At 43.6% G+C, this 16,885-nt stretch overlaps 1 protein-coding gene across 1 annotated transcript in view; it reads right to left on the bottom strand.

Annotated features, from left to right (window-relative positions):
* The window catches only part of fat2 (FAT atypical cadherin 2), a 93,278-nt gene extending 81,791 nt beyond the window's left edge, over positions 1–11,487 (bottom strand). Inside the window, exon 1 of the mRNA XM_004552067.1 lies at positions 11,269–11,487. The gene's annotated coding sequence lies outside the window, so the exon portion shown is untranslated. The remainder of the gene's footprint in view (positions 1–11,268) is intronic.
* Positions 11,488–16,885: the final 5,398 nt, after the last annotated feature.

The raw sequence follows: 16,885 nt of genomic DNA, 5'->3' as shown, positions 1-16,885 counted from the left end.
GCTCCATACCTGGCTGAGAAGGACCATGGGTCAAAGCAGACTCCAGCACCTGGCTGTGATGTCAGTTGAGAAAGAGATGCTTGAGAGACTTGAACACCAAAATGTGATAGAAAGATTTGCCAACCTCAAGCTGAGGCGACAGAGGATAAAAGAAAAGATCTGCAGAGCCATATTAGTATCTGCAGTAAAGATCTTTTCATACATTGTATACATTGTACCAGAGGCTAAGGTGTCTCAGTTTTTTTACATTTTTTAATAATATTTTGTACATTTCAAGGACTCTTCTATTTTTGGAGTGTATTTTTATGTATCTCTATTGTATTATAATACACTAAAAGTGAATCTCTGTCCAAAAAATGCACCCAGCTTACTTTTTACTCACAGTGAGCATCATTCATTATTATCCCGCAGTAATTAAGGTTAGGAAACTGCGATCGTGGCTCAAAGAGTTGGCAGTTCGTCTTGTAACCGGAAGGTTGTCGGTTCGAGTCTCGGTCGTTGTGTCCTTGGGCAAGACACTTCACCTGCCGCCTACTGGTGATGGCCAGAGGGGCCGATGGCGCGATATGGCAGCCTCGCTTCTGTCACCAAGTGTACCTGCCTCCACCAGAATTGTAAAGTGCTTTGAGGGCCCTGCTATATGAATGCCATCAATTATTAGTATATGTATTTTTTAAAAATTCCAATCCATTCTTCTTTTGCAGCATTTAAATAACCTTGATCAGATTTGATGGTTTTGTTACAGACTTTCCAAAAAAGTGTTTTACTTTTCTTTCACAAATGTGGGGATTAAATTGTGTTAAAATGTACAAAACAGTGATGTCATGTTTTGTGACGAGGACCCAGGCACAGAGAGACTTGATGAATTTAAGAATCTTATGATTTAATAAAGAAATTTGCAGACTTGCACAGAGATGGTAAAATTGTGATGACTGATAATGGAGATGAAGACAACAGAGGACGAGGACAGGGAGGACCAGGGGTTTAAATGCACCAAGGGGACAGTCAGAGGGAACTCGGGACAACGGGAGACATTTAAGGATGCAGGGACTGACAGAGACAGGGAAGAAGTCTCATCGTGATGAGGAAAGTTTACCTTGCCTGGATGGGCAGCTCTCTGGGTGCTCAGCACCCCCAAAGCTCTGATCCTAGAATCGCCCCTGGTCTTACCTTTAACTATTTGTAAGTAAATATAATTACATAAATTACAGGAGAATTAAGCCCTTAGTCGGAGCAGTATTATAAAGTGTTACCTGCTCAGCTGAGGTGAAAGCAGACGTGCCCGTTTCACTGCTTTAGTTTCTATGATAAGTTTTAAGGAGAAGCCTGAATCTGATTTCCCGTCATGTGCCTGACTCTTCTTCAGTGTTTGTTTTTTCTATTTAATTTCTCCTTTATTATTAAAAGGCCCTTGAACATCTCACTATACACATGCATAATGTCTTTATATATATTATTATTTTTTATCTTCACATCAAAGCAAAGCGTTGTGTTCTCAGACAAAGCTGTTTGATTCAGCCTCATGTCAGTCAAATCTAAACATTTACATGTTCATTTAGTCCAGTTTGAATATTTCATGGTTAAAGCAATCTTATCAAATAAATATATAATATAATTTTTTAGTATAAGATAAAACAAGATAAGTCTTATATTTACCATTTGTACAGCAGCACTTAGAGACAGTCAAATACAAATAGATATACAAATTTAAACCACGTGCATGGGGACGTAGAGTAACGTGTTTTTTAAAGAGGAATTTTGAGCATAAAACAGGAATTCCCTGATCATGCAGATTTAGGTTCAAGCATGTCCTCTAATAGGATTTGGATTTTAGCATTTTTTTGGAGAAACTAGTAGGCCAGGTATTCTATTAAAAATTAGTTATTAAAGAGTGATTAATAAACACGTCTTGTTGAAGGAGTTTACGTACGACTGTAGTCTGCTCTGTGCCAGTCTGCACCTGCATATTGATATTACTGCATATTAGAGTATTGAACACAGTTTGGGAACATTAAAAGTCACAGGAGGAATCTAATGCTTCTTCATCTAGTGGTGAAATAAAAAGGACCAAAGCAGGGAGACGAAGATGGATTCGACCTTCGCTGGGAAACTGGAAAACATTATGAAATCCATTTGAATCTAATGAGCTTTGAGCCGGCCTGTAATGAACCTCACAAATCAGGATGATTTGTTTCATCAGCACGCGTTCATACACACTGCTCAGAGGGCTGCAGTGCTCTGTTTTATCAAACACTGGATAAACGGACCACTGTGTGGGCCTTAGGATGCCATAAACTGTAAATGTTTAACATACATTTTGACCTGCGAAGGATAGCGTGCACGCTGGATCTGCAGTGAATTCTGGGCTGATGATTTAAGCTGTCTTATTTCTAACAGACTAAGGTTTAAAAAACACACGGAGTGCTTTTGGTTGAAATTTACAGGCAAAGGAAATGAAGGAATACATGTCATCCTTCACAGAAGCGCAGGTCAGGGAGAAGGGCAAATGCATGAGGAGGACCACAAGTTCTCAGCTCTTTGATCAGTAAGAACACCTCAGGTACAATTTAATTCCATGTGGATTCAAAATCCTAGCAGAACTTGAGCGAAAATCACTTAAAGGAATGTGAGAGATGATCTGCTCTGAAAGCAAACGGCCCCATTGCACAGGAAATGGCAAACTGTCCGTTCAGTGAGCTCAGCGCTTCCCCCTCAGACCTCATTTTGGGGCACAAACAAATGCATGGCTTACATTTCCACATCACCCCTATGGCTCAGGGCTCAAACAGAGCAGCATCTGCATCCTGGTCCCGCCCCGTCAGTCAGTGCGAGCTGGATGGGGTCAAAGACAGCTTCCTGTCTTTAATGGTCGCCGCCTCTGTTCAGCACTTTTAGCACAGAGGCCTGATGTGCATCTTATCTGCAGTGCTAAGTTCAACACAGTTGTGCATGCTGGTACATTTTTTCAGCAATCTTTAAGATCTTTGTTATTTTTTCTCGACTTTGCTGTGTCTCGGTTTTTATTTTTAGCATAATCTTTTCATTTCATCTTAAATTTCCTCGCATTTTATCAGGTGTAAACTTCCTGGCAACACAGTATAAAGCAAAAAAAAATCAATTGATCAACAACGTTTGCTCAGTTAAACTGACACAAACACTTCTTAAAACTCAAACTGGGCAACCTTTCAACACGCCGATTTAAAATCGGAATAATTTGCATTCATGTAAAAAACTCTGAGTCCCAGTGGTTCATGCTGACGTTAACATGTTTCTGATGATGTGCTGTAATACAAACACTCATTTTATCACTCCAAGCTCTGGATGATGTCACATAGAGCAGGTTTCTCTAATGTGGTCTCGTCACCTACCTGCTGTTTAAAACTTCTGTTAGCAGGGGGCAGCCAATCAGAGCTGAAAGAGCTTTATTAATAATGAGGAGGAGCTGTGGGGCACAAAGAAGGATTATTTTGAACTATTAATCATGCAAAGCTGCTTTGGAAAAGTCATAGAAAGAAATAAGAGATCCACTTTGAGGGCATTTTGTAGAAAACTCAGTTAAAGGTTTCAGCTGCATGTCAGAGTAAACAGTTCCTGAAACCAGATGACTTCCTCCACACCATCAGACACAAGGAAGCTGGCGGGTCTTATCACTGAATCTGGATTCATAGAACTGCCACAGGCCTCTGGAAAAAAATCCAGATATACTGGGCAGAGGGAGCGTGAGAGGAACAAAGTGTCCTCACATGGAGATTATCTCCTCCTGAACTGATCATGACCGTCTCAGACTCATTCAAAATTAAAAATTAAATTAAAAATTAAATCTGACTCATCTGTTCAAGGAAAGAAAAAAACTACATGAGGCCTCATCCTTGAAATACGTCACACTTTTCTCTTTTTCAGGCCTCGTTTTGCTTTGAAAAGTGATACGTTTCAAAAATGGTTTATTCTTATAGTCTGACTTCCTGCATAAAGTGGAACCCTCCTCCAGCCTGCTCTGTCTAGTTCAGTTTTATTATAAATTAAGCCTTTTGCTCTTATGTTCTTACTCATCCATGCTACGAGGAGCTGAACATGAGTCACTTCACTGAGCGTGAAGGTAGTAGTTTGTTTCCTGTGTGACGACTCCTGCAACAAGTTGAATCATGGATCCGCAGAGCTGCCAGTCTGGCTGTGAAAACCTGAGGGTATTTTATAACAGGAGGGCAGGGCACATTGTTTCAGCCTGAAGAGCACAATAATTACGGCCATATGTTTGTACAAAAGCTTCTCCTCCAGGAAACTGCAGTGAAACGCAGAGCGAGTGAAAGGATCTCAGGGTTTTCCTTTTGTCACTGGAAACTATCTGGCATTATTCTTCCTCCTGCTCCCTCTGTGAGTGTATTAATCCCACCAACCCACTTCCTGCTTTTTGTCAGTGATTACACCCCCATTCTGAAAAAAGCGAGCAGAGACGAGGGCCCTGAAATTTAATATCCCAGTCTTCACATAAAGGAGTTGCTGAGGTGTAGGTGTTTCACAGAGCTGAGGTTCACTTCCATAAATGAAAACAGTGTTTTATTTATTTCTCTAACAGCTAAATCATCCATTTATACTACAAACCCAGGTACACATAGAGCTTTAGTCTCACTGCATGCACAGCACGGGAGCCTTTTTAGCTGACTTTAGGCCCATAATAAGCAGACCTACGATCATTTCTAGTGTTCAATTAACATAAGTAAAGTTAGATATTAGAGCTCCCGTGGAGGTTTGTTAATTCATCCAGGAAGTTTAAACAGACACAAAGTTCAGACAAACCTATCACTGCCATCCCGTATCTAAAAGCTGGATCCAGTGTTGGTTATGGTGAGTCGACCTGTTCGGTCCAGGTGTGGGACATCTGCTAATGGCGCACGGAGGAAACGGACAGAGAGGCTCAGCAGGTCGGAGGTTTGTCCTGCTGAGACCCCGACAGGATGCAGGTTCAGAAATATACACAAAACCATGTATTTAAGTCTGAGAACAGTTCCCATCAGCAGTTTTTACCTGATTTATGTTGTACTTGTTTACATATAAATACGAGGCCATGACAAGTGCACAAATTCAGGATGAGAAATCAGTGAAAGCTTCACAAAGCAACCGCTGTGTTAAAGCTAAAAATGATCGTTCTTATTATTGACAAACAGCTGAGCTCTGTGCAGAGCAAACTCGGCACAGCCGAAAGCTCAGTCAGGAAGCTGGAGACAGTTCAAACTGAAGCTTAAGCCTGATTGGCTCACGTTATTTCACCTGTGCCACCAATCAGTAATTAGCTGAGTACAAATCACTTACTGACACTAATCACCCAGTGTCCCAGCATGCCCACAGCTGCACATCAGTGAGCCGGTAACGTGGCGGCCTTTTTCTTCTGAAGCCACACAAACACTAAGAATGCGGTTTGAAGTTTTTATCCTTTAATGCGCTCAGTCGTCTGGGCCGAGGCACGGCGGCATGTTTTCCTCTGCCAGAAACTCAACTTACTTTCAGACTTTCATCTTCATTTGCATAATTGCAGAGTTCAATTTCCTTGGTAGCCATTAAAAAGAACAACAGAGGGTCGTTACACTGGGACAATCTCACACAGTAATGAGTCTGGGCTGCAGCGCCGGACCGTGATGGATGGGGAGGCTTCGCCCGCTGCCACTTTATTAAGTACTCATTTTTGTTTTAAGGTGAAAAAAACACCTAAGATCTGATGACTGCAAAGCGTAAAGAATGTCTTCCTCCTCCTTTAAGAGCAAAATCAGCCCCAAATGTCAAATTTGACAATGAGGTGCTCCAGCAGCTGCTCGCCTTCAGACGAAAGGTCGCTTTATGCTCTGTGACACGTGCAGCTCTGCAGCACATCGTTGCAGCTTAATGATGGAAAGAGTTTTAAAATTGATGAAGAACAGCAATCAGAGCGCAGCACATGAAACAAGAAGATGTCTCATGAATCATAAGTTACATTTAAAATAACATCGACGCCAGGTCCAGTTTCCTCAGAGGGGATTCAAGGTCTTCTTATTAATCCTGAAGAGTTGTCCATTATAATCCCCGCTAATCCCTGTATTGGTGCACTGTTTGCAAATTGTCAGCAGCCATTTGAAATGCCTGCTGTTTGCAGAACATCTATGCACAGTGTGTGTCCCTCACACAATCATTTCATAGTTTCTGATGCGAAAACACCTACAGGCTCATCTCAGACAGATTAGTGAGGTGATTTCAGAGGAATCGTCCAGGTATGGATCTGTCACAGTTCACAGGCTACTGCTGTAAAAATGACGAACGCCATCTCGAACATGACCATCGCCGAGAGTGATTGTTGTTAGTCGTGGATGGACAGATGACGGGAAAGGCTCTCGCCGACTCTGGCTGGCAGTTTCAGTTCAATTCAGTTTTATTTCAATCACAACAGCAGTTGCACCAAAGTACGTTATTCTGTGGGTAAAGACCTAGAGTAATGCAGAGAGAACCCCAACAATCAGGGAAAAACCATAGGTTATTATTGATTAACTGTTCTGAAAAGTGAAAATGTGCAGCTTGGTTCACGTTTACATTCATGAAGCAGCAGACAGCAGAGCGACCACTGGCTCATGACTTTAAATAAACCTCCAGAAGCTTGGACTGTGGCCCAGAATGAGGCCGACACTCAGACGCTGCAAAGCTAGTCCTAACTGTAATGTTGGATTCAATGAAGCCAAACCTGTTGGAACTTGAAACTGACTATGAAGAAGAGCGAATACCAGCCAACCCCACAGTGATCAGTGATTATCAACAAGGCAGAACTTCCACAGCCACCCTGTCGGCCACGTGCAGCTGCAGTTTATCTGTTTGCTGTCTCAGTAACGTGCAGCATTATTGGTGCTTTCATACATACGCTGTGTTTTCTCATGAAGTCATGCCCCGTCTTTACACGCGATTCTGTCTTTCACCTGCATCCTCTCTGCTATTCAGACATCTCAGTTTCCTGAAACAGTCCGACTGATCGAGACTCTACCAGCACACAGTGCAGACTCTGTCAGTGTGACACATTTGGTCAACTGGATTTATTCCTCAGAGGACAAAACCAGAACAGAGATCCCTCCATCACGTAGATCTGTAAAGACCTCGGGTTAAGTTCAGGGACCAACCAGGTGCAGGATGGCTCCACGTGTCAGGTTAGGAGGGCTTTAAACTCTACATGGTGTTAAGTGTCAGTCAGCTTTTTTCTTTTACAGCCAGAGGTCTGCAGAGTGTTTTTGGACCTTCACAGGAGAAGTGAAACGTGCTCCGCTGTTTGAGGGCTGTTGAGGTATGAAGTGAAAAAATACTCAAATAAGAACAGACAGCTGCTCTTGTATGCGCTCCTACTTCCAGGTACCAATTAAAATCGGGCTCTTGGGCATCTGCCAGTCGGAGGTATGACTGACTGACTCCCCACCCCCATGACTTCTTCTTTTTGATGGAAGCTGCCTCACGGCTCTGCTCTCGCTTTATAGCTTTTTTCCTGCGTGATCGTTAGCAGAGCTCAATGACTGTGACCCCTGACCCCTGCACGGTCAGCTCCAGTCACCATCCCAAATTATTCACCTGTTCTCATATATAAATTAGTGCTTCGGGGCTTTATTAGGGGGACTTTATAATGAGGCTGAGAGTAACGTTACTCTGTGAGCTTCGTGGCAGGGCAGCTTGTTTTTTTATTTGAGCTGAAAGTCCAGCTTCCTCACAGTAATCTGATGAAAATCAGCAGTCTGGGCCTTTCTGGGGTGTGTTTAACTTAAAAAGCAGATGTTAAGCCCTTTAAGCAGCTTTCACAGCTGAAATTCAGATGCTGGATTTCGTCAGGGTGAGGCTACAATGGTGACCTCTGTCTGGAAAGGTCATGGCCTCCAAACTAACCCCATTCACACCCAGAGTGAAGCTGGAGCGTGGAGGCCTTTAGCTGAACGGTTATATCTGAGTGAGTTACAGTGTGGTAGGACTTAACCCGGCCTCGATGACCGACATCTGTGAGTGAAACCTCAAACGGAGAGTCCGTCAGAAATAAGGAGTTGAGGAAAGAGTGAGTGAAATGATTTAATGTTCTGGGTTTGATCAGAAATGTGTCCGACCTTTACTCTGAGCTCTGCTCTACAACAAAAGCAGAGACGCTAACCTCAGCAGGGGGTTTCAAAGAGAAACGTCCAATCTTCCCCGGTTCAGCGTACACGTGGGACTCCTCACCGTTCTGAGTCATAGGTGATCGTGACCAAAGGCAGATGAGAGCTGCGGTCCGGACATCAGCCTCGGCCTGCCATACCGGGCAAAGTAAGGTGGCCTGGCCTGCTGCGCGGAGACAGTTTTCTGTGAGAGAGACACTAAACAGGCTGGATGTGGAAAATCTGAGCTCTACTGTTCAGTTTTATAACTGGTGGTTTATTAAATGTTAACATTTTCAGAGGTTTTTCTGGTTTTAGTGGTCAGGATCATGCAACGTCAAACTGGGCTGTGTGTGTCCACCAAATCAAATGAGCTTTATTCAAGTACACACACACACGTGTGGTCACAGTGCGCTGACACGGCCAGAGAAGTTCAAAGATTGATAAATCAACCAGAGCTTCCCCACCTGACCTACACTATCTTTAACATATTTAATGAAGCCATGCAAACTTTTACCTCCAAATCTTTTTACTGTTTGGAGCCTTTGAAGGTTTTATTTTTATTTTTGAGCCTTCGCAACTTAATGAGGGTTCATGGATAACAGCTGCTATCATGTGTTGGTAAAAATGAACCTTTTTCAGACACCTATCCCACTGAACACGACCCCTCAAAGTTTACCCAGAATGCATTATTTTGCATTCAAAAGGCAGGCTGTCCAGGATGTACACATATGTACATCTGTCCAGGAGAGTCAAGGAGGCCATTTACGTGAAAAGGGAAAGACCATCTCTGAATCGAGGAGGGGGCCTAAGGGTACATCTTTCACCATCTTACAGTGCTGTGATTGCAGCCATTCCCCAACTCTCTGTGAATGGTACTCATGGTCATTGATCAGTGGTCATTGATCAGTGGTCATTGATCAGTGGTTGTTGATCAATGGTCATGAGAATTTGCATAATTATGATGAAGGTGACCTCCCAGCCCATTGTTCCTTCAGTGGGCTGGTTTCAGTCATTATGCACATGTACTGTTTTGGGGATTGGGGAAACCTGCAGTCAGCTGAGACTGAAGAAGTCACTTGGATGAGTGACGAAACGTTTCTCCCACAAAACGCTACGTCCAGATGAACAGAATGAACCTTTGGAGAAAAGTCTGACTAAACTATAGTAGTACCTGCAATTTTCAGAGTTTTTTTCAGCTATCTGCTGTCCTAATGACTCAAAAATCACTGTGTGCACTTTTATTTAATTTGCCAAAAATCTGCCCCAAGTACACTAACCTGTTTTTTTTCCTTTAAACTGAACGTTACTGCAGCGTTGCACAATCACACGTTTTTCCTTCATGTCCTTTTCCGTCTGCAGACTAACGACATCTGTGATCAAAATAAGACATTTTTCCTTGTTTAGGAGCAGCTCCCCTCCCACCCACGCCCGACAGCCACAGCTTTTACATGCTGCTGTTAAACTCTGTTCGAGCTCTGTTTTACAATCAAAGCTTTTACTGGTGGAGCATCTGTGAGAGATGTGGCGCTGCACCACTGAAGGCCCTCATAAAAACTCTCACGTCACAGATATGTGTGTGTGTGTGTGTGTGTGTGTGTGTGTGTGTGTGTGTGTTACAGTGGCTGTGAGAGACATTTTTAACCCCTTTGCACCCAGCGTTTACCAAAACAGATCACCTGAACAGGTACGAAGCCACTGTGTGAAGGTATGAGTCATGTGATGTGAGGTTGCGGGACTGTTTAAATCACACAGGGTCACTCTTGCCTCACAGCACTGTATTTACAGAAGTTCCACAGGATGCTAACAGGCAGCAGCTATCAGTCAATCAGGCTCGTTCGGACTCGGTGAGGAAGAGGAGGAGAAGTGTGTCGCTGCTCTGGTAGGCATGTGTGTGTTTGAATCAGGGTGCATGTAACCTCATTTTGCCCTCTCAGCACTGGTTTTTGATCCTGTGTAATCTTCTGTGAGACATTAGCTCAGTCCCATCAAGAGCCCAGCAGGCTGGACTAATAGCTCCCAGCTAACCATCCATCTCTCATTTATGGCGGGTAGTTTCAGCCACCCTTCCAGCTACGTCTTTATCTCAACAAGTCATTACAACCGTGTTATCAACGCTGTCATTAAATGGCCCTGGAGAAATGACCCATTGGTCCAGACGGAGCGCTTGGCTTTGAAATACCAGCAGAACATCCACTCCTAAAAAACACGAAACTCCATTTACTAGATTTCTAGTAAATCTATTACATCCCATCAGAGATGTGGCATCTGGTTACTCCACCTCTGACGGGATCACCAGCTAACATACAGCATGTGCGGCCTGGCTCCAGGTGTATCCAGGGTAAAATCCTTACCAAGTCAAACATGCCGACCAGAGAACGGGCAGACAAGCTGCTGTTCCAAATCCGCTAAGGCATCGAACAAAAGAAGAAGAAGAACAAGAAGGAGATACAGCTGTTCTCCAGGGTCACGGCAGCCAAATTACAACTGGACACAACACAGACTCTGTGAGGTCAAGCCAGGTTCAGGGCAAAAGGGAAAGTGTGCTTTTAGAGAAGTTATGTGTTTTTGTCCTTAAAGGTTATCTCGCCTCCATCGGTTTCAAACACCATGACTCAGTTTGCAGGCAGACCCTGCAGGCGGATACGGGAGCACCTCAGCGCCTTCTAACCCTTATTTCAAAACCATCAAATTATTAGCGCACTGCAGAGGCTGATTTAACTGCTCATACAGTAAATCAGCTTGAGGACAAATATGAAGACAAGGCCGAGAAACTTTGGCTGAAGCTCAGGACGTCAGCCTGCATGCGCTGACATGTGCTCCTTCACTCTCCTCCCATACAAACGCTCGGAGCGAAACCTGTCAGATCACACACTTCACACACTCACACGTTCATCTCTTTTCTAAAACGTGTCATTTATTCTCTGTGTTAAACCTCAGACATCCTCCCAAGGAGAGATGCTGCCCTCGGAGAAAACCTACATGTGCTTTAAAACTGAAGCAAAAACTGAACTTTTCTCACATGTGAGCTTCATGTAGTTTTCAGCTCCTCTGTCCTGTTTAAAGCTCCTCCTGACTATTGTTTTGTGACACTGAGGTGCTAAATAGTGGTATTATTCTTCACAATAAACAGCAAGCAGCGTGGAAACCTTACCTGACGTCCAGTTAGACGTCTTTTCCAGGAATTCCTCTTTCTCCTCTCCCGTCACGCTTCGGAAACTTTAAAAGAAATCCTTTGCTCGCACGGCGACAGCCGTCGTCCTCCCATCACAGTTTGGTGCAAAGTTCATGAGAAAAAGAAGACGAGTGTACAAACATGCAGAGTTACAGGAGTGAGTCTCAGCCTGAGCGCCTTCAGAGGATCTGCACCAGACACACACCTCAGCACTCCCTCAGGATCTCATCTCCACCCACTTCTTGCACTGTCCCTCCTCTCTGTCAGTGCAACACACACACACACCCTCCATGTGCCCAGATCGTGGGCTGCCCCCCCTTTCTTTGCCTGTGGGTTCAGGCCTTTGGGCCTCAGCCAGCACTGAGCCTCTGTGGTGAGTGCATATGTGTGTGTTTCTGATCCTGTACATCCAGTCTCTTCATTTTTAACATTTCTCTTATTGCAAATATGATTTTTCCTGAAGGGTAACAACAAATCTGAGGACAGAGCTCACAGACCTTCAGCCAAACCCAGAATTCAGTAAAACATTTCGATAACACTTTCTGTTTAATCCACAGATCTGAGACACTGATCACGTGACCTCAGTGACCTGCTGAGGAGGTTTGGATGTAAAAGCTCATTGATGTACTCTGGTGATTGTCCATGCAGAGGTCTGAAAGTCGATAGCAGAATCTTAAAGTGGGCTTGATGGGTTGATGGGCAGCAAGTCTGAATGTGAGCACTCTGAACAACCTGGGAGGTTGGTAAAGGACAACACAGTGATTAACTATAATCCAGATGTGATGAAATAAAGGCACCAATAATAATCTCCACCTCAGAGCCTGACACAGAGGAACTCAGCTTGGTAAAAAGTGAATAAAACAAGAGTGAACCAGAGAGCTAATGTGAGCAGAGTCAAAGAGTCCTTTGTTGCCTAAACCATCATTGTTTGTGATAAATAACAGTAATATAGTTCAAGCTGCCCAGCAATACATGGGTAATAAAAATCCAATAATGTGTTTGATTTTTACATAATGAGAACATTTTACAGGTGCTTTTTCCTTCAGTGGAACAATGGAGCTTCAGGAGGTGCAGGGGAATCAAACGGCCCCTGGCTATGTCCAGATGTTGCAGAGAGCATGTCCTCATGACCCTCACCTGTGTGGTAACCTCTGGGTTTTTCAGCAGGACAACGCTACAATACACAATGCCCGCAGGACAAAAGACTTCTTCCATGTCAATAATATCACTCTTTTGGACCATCCTGCTTGTTCCCCTGACTAAATTCAATTGAGAACATTTGGGGATGGATGGCAAGGGACGTTTACAAAAATGGACAACAGTTCCAAACAGTAGATGCCCTTCATGCGGCCGTCTTCACCATTTAGAGAAATGTTCCCACTCACCTCATGACAATGCTTGCATCAACAACTTTGGGAACAGTAACGGTGGAGCTACTCATTACTGAGTTCATGTTTGGAACTTTGATTTCTGTTTTGGGGGGTTTACAGGGGTTTTTTTGGCAGTGTGGTCCTAAACTTTTGATCAGCTGTAAAATCTGTTGTAGTTTAAGTGTTGTTTTCATTAAACTGCATGCTCAAAAAATGTTCTGTGTCACTCCCATTTCTTCTTGTTGCATATTGAAGCTCTACTTTGAACCTTGTTAAGATCCAACCATGCAAATTATGTTTTTTGCCATTTTTCAAGTGGTCTTAAACTTTCAATCGGAACTGTATAAGCAGGATTACATATTTTACTTTAGTACAATATTTTTGCAAAACACAAAATTATGTTTAAACTGTTGTGCAGCTCCACTCCTTCCACATGATAAAGCTGTAATGTGACACAGGGCTGCACGTGAGCCTGACAATCATAACCAAATATTCTGATATCCTGATGAATAGTTAGCTGCTCAGCAAATTTCACTGAATTATGACAGATTCATACTACAGCTGTTATTAGTTGTCTGATTGACTGTAAGCAGAAGTCCTCTGCATCCCTCTTGTTGCACTGTAAAGTACATAGACTGCAATTGTGTAAATAGGCTTTTAGAATGTTTATAACATCTAATTATTTTCTTTTTCATGGCTCAGCATTTAATTTAGTTTTACCACCGATTCCTTCTTGTTACTACAAAACTAACAAAGTTGACTGTGACTCTGTTGCCTTGCTGATAGTGGTGGGTGAGACTAACAGTTGAGTCATTGTGGTCTTCAGTTGGAGCAGAGAATCGGCGGGCTTTGTGTTACTGCTGTGCAAACACTACAAATAATCTGAGTGCATACAGATTCAAACGTCTGGCCCCGGGCCATTAATGGCTGGAAATGAAACAGAGAACAATCAGGGCTGTGGGGGTGGTATCTGCTCTGTGCTACATGACTGAATAAAGACGTATTAAGTCTCTCCTGTCATATAAACTCTGAAAAATGGAAAAGGGCTTACCGTGGCCTGTGAGGGACACAAATCACACTTATCTGTCAGCACAGGTCGACTCCAGTACAACTTATTACAGAGAGGTATAATACAGTAATGATAACACTATCAGCAATAATGATCCTCTGTAGTTTTCTTTTTGAAGTCAAAATAGTTGGAAGGAGAAGTCACAAAGAGGGATCATTGTGTGAGCCAAATAAACCTGTGCTTTATGCAGTTTGTTTGCTATAATTCGTCTCTCCGAAGGAAAAGATGTGACTGTGACAGAAATCATTTCAGGTAAGCAGAACAAACAGCTACCATATGGCAGATTGCATGGGCTCCACGACCCTTAAGCAGAAGAGAATGGGTGGATGGAGAGCAAACAGAAGTACTGAGCCATTCTGAGACCAGAATAAAACATTGCTGCATGCTTTGGCGCCTGAGCGCCTGGCGTGTACAGCTACAACGATGAGAAAGTTCATGTGACAACGCCATCTACACAGGCGGTGTAGCTAAGCTAGCTGGCTCTCTGTTAAATGCAGAATCAAATTTAAAATCCTTCTCTTCACATTCAAGCTCTTATAATAATCCCATCTTGACCATGACCTCATAATCACTGTATCACCCCAACAGAGCACTTCACTCTCAGCCTGCTGGTTTAGATCCAATTTATTGTTGTGTTCTCTTTATTAATGTCCCACATAGTAAAATTGGTATGGCCCACACAATGTGCTTACACATGGCCCACATACTGCAAAGAATGATGGCCCTTTGGTGGCCCAGATCTGGTTTGCCAAATGTGGCCCAGACATGGGCCAGCACAAGGCCAGTTGCAGACACACTGGTGGTCCTGTGCTGGCCCATGTGTGGATTACCTCTGGCAAACCAGATCTGGACCACCAAAAGGCCGTCATTCTTTGCGGTATGTGGACTATGTGTAAGTTGTGTGCAACCACGGGTCAGTTGCAGACACACTGCTGGCCCTGTGCTGGCCGAGAACAGTTTCAGCTCTGGCCCAGAACAGTTTCAGCTCTGGCCCCGAACAGTTTCAGCTCTGGCCCCAGATGTCAGCCTAATGTGTACCTTAATTAAGCCATGTGATAACAACATGTGCATAATAGTGCAAAAGTAGCATGACAAAACTCTGTTTAGTCAGTGAATGGACTGATTCATATATAGCATTTTTCAACTCTCCCAAATTACTCAAAGTACTCTATAGAACATGCCACATTCACCCAGTCACACACTTTCTCTTAACTGAGTGCTTCCTAACTACATTCACACACACAACATGCAGACTGGAGAAGCCTTGGATCAAACCACTAACCTTCCGATCAGTAGGTGACCTGCTCTACCGCCTGAGCTACAGCCACCCACTGGCAAAGATGAGTAAACCCTCACTAGGTTTTGGATAAAGTGTACACTCACAAACCTGTCAAACATGCATTTGAAACGTTGGCTACCATAGCAGTATAGTATTGCAACATGGCATTTGGGTCTTCTAACTGAAATAGTTAAATAGGAGCATAAATAATGCATCATTGCCAGACCTGGCCCACATCTGGTTGACAATACACTCTGCCATGACACCAGTCAGTCGGAAGTGCCAGCTTGATGCCAGATCACTATCTCTACTTTCAAGCTTTGGCTTAAAACTCCCCTTTTTGCTAAAGCATATAGTTAGGGCTGGACCAGGTGACCCTGAATCCTCCCTTAGTTATGCTGCAATAGACGTAGGCTGCCGGGGATTCCCATGATGCATTGAGTTTTTCCTTTCCAGTCACCTTTCTCACTCACTATGTATTAATAGACCTCTCTGCATTGAATCATATCTGTTATTAATCTCTGTCTCTCTTCCACAGCATGTCTTTTATCCTGTTTTCCTTCTCTCACCCCAACCGGTCGCAGCAGATGGCCCCGCCCCTCCCTGAGCCTGGTTCTGCTGGAGGTTTCTTCCTGTTAAAAGGGAGTTTTTCCTTCCCACTGTCGCCAAAGTGCTTGCTCATAGGGGGTCATATGATTGTTGGCAAGGCAAGGCAAGGCAAATTTATTTGTATAGCACAATTCAACAACAAGGTGATTCAAAGTGCTTTACAGAGACATTAGAAACAAAAGCAAATAAAAAGCATGATTTAAAATTGATTAAAACAAGCAAACAATCAAACTAACTAAACACACACATTTCACACCTGTTCGCGCGATCTGAACCCTTATCGTAAGGGGAGCTACCAGTCCTTCTGTGGACGAGCTACTTTCTATTTTAAATTCCCTGAATTTAAAATACTCTCTAGACCCAGTCTAGACCCAGTTGGGGAGCTACCCAGAGCTCTAATCCCACACCTGTTCGCGCGATCTGAACCCTTATCGTAAGGGGAGCTACCAGTCCTTCTGTGGACGAGCTACTTTCTATTTTAAATTCCCTGAATTGGGTTCATTGGTGTTGAGAATTGGTGTTGGGTTTTTCTCTGTATCTACTGTACAATATAAAGCACCTTGAGGCGACTTTTGTTGTGATTTGGCGCTATATAAATAAAACAAATTTTAACTGAAGTCTGTGTTCCAGTCTGTGCTGTGCCGGTTCTATGCTGATATTAGTGATTAATAGACTAAATTGTTTGGGCTAATTTAAGTTAGTGTTGCTCACTATTGGTGCGCATATACATGTATATGTATATACAGAGCTTTGTACTACTGTCCTCGCTTTAGTGCTGCATCAGAAGGTGAGCAGAAGTTTCCCCGGGGCCATGTCCAGGATTTCCAGGCCAAGGTTGGACAGACTGAAGAAACACAGAAGCAATGAGGTAACAGAGGATAAAGTTGGAGAAGGAGAAAAAAGAGCGTCAAAGGTGAGATAGAGAAATGAAAAAAAAGATGGCAGCAGGGGGAGGAAGGTAAACAATGTGTGGAACAAATGCCAATGAGGAAAGAGTGACAGTGAGAAATGTGAGCAGGGAGTTAGAAAGCAAAGAGAGAATGGAAAACAGGTCACAGAGGGGAGAAAGGGCTGGTGACAGAGGGACAAAATGAATGAGATCGAAAATGTGAACTACGAAGAGGTGAAGGTGGAGATGGAGGGGGCGACGAGGGGGAGGAAAGGCAAGGAAGACAGATGAACAGAGGAGAAAAGGAGGGAGGAGGTCTGAGCTAGAAATAAACACCAACAGAAGGTGGGCAGGAAGCCACTGGCAGCAGGTGAAGCTGG

The sequence above is a fragment of the Maylandia zebra genome, linkage group LG2, assembly GCF_041146795.1.
Source record: "Maylandia zebra isolate NMK-2024a linkage group LG2, Mzebra_GT3a, whole genome shotgun sequence".
Lineage (NCBI taxonomy): Eukaryota > Metazoa > Chordata > Actinopteri > Cichliformes > Cichlidae > Maylandia > Maylandia zebra.
This window is presented reverse-complemented; position numbering and strand designations above follow the sequence as displayed.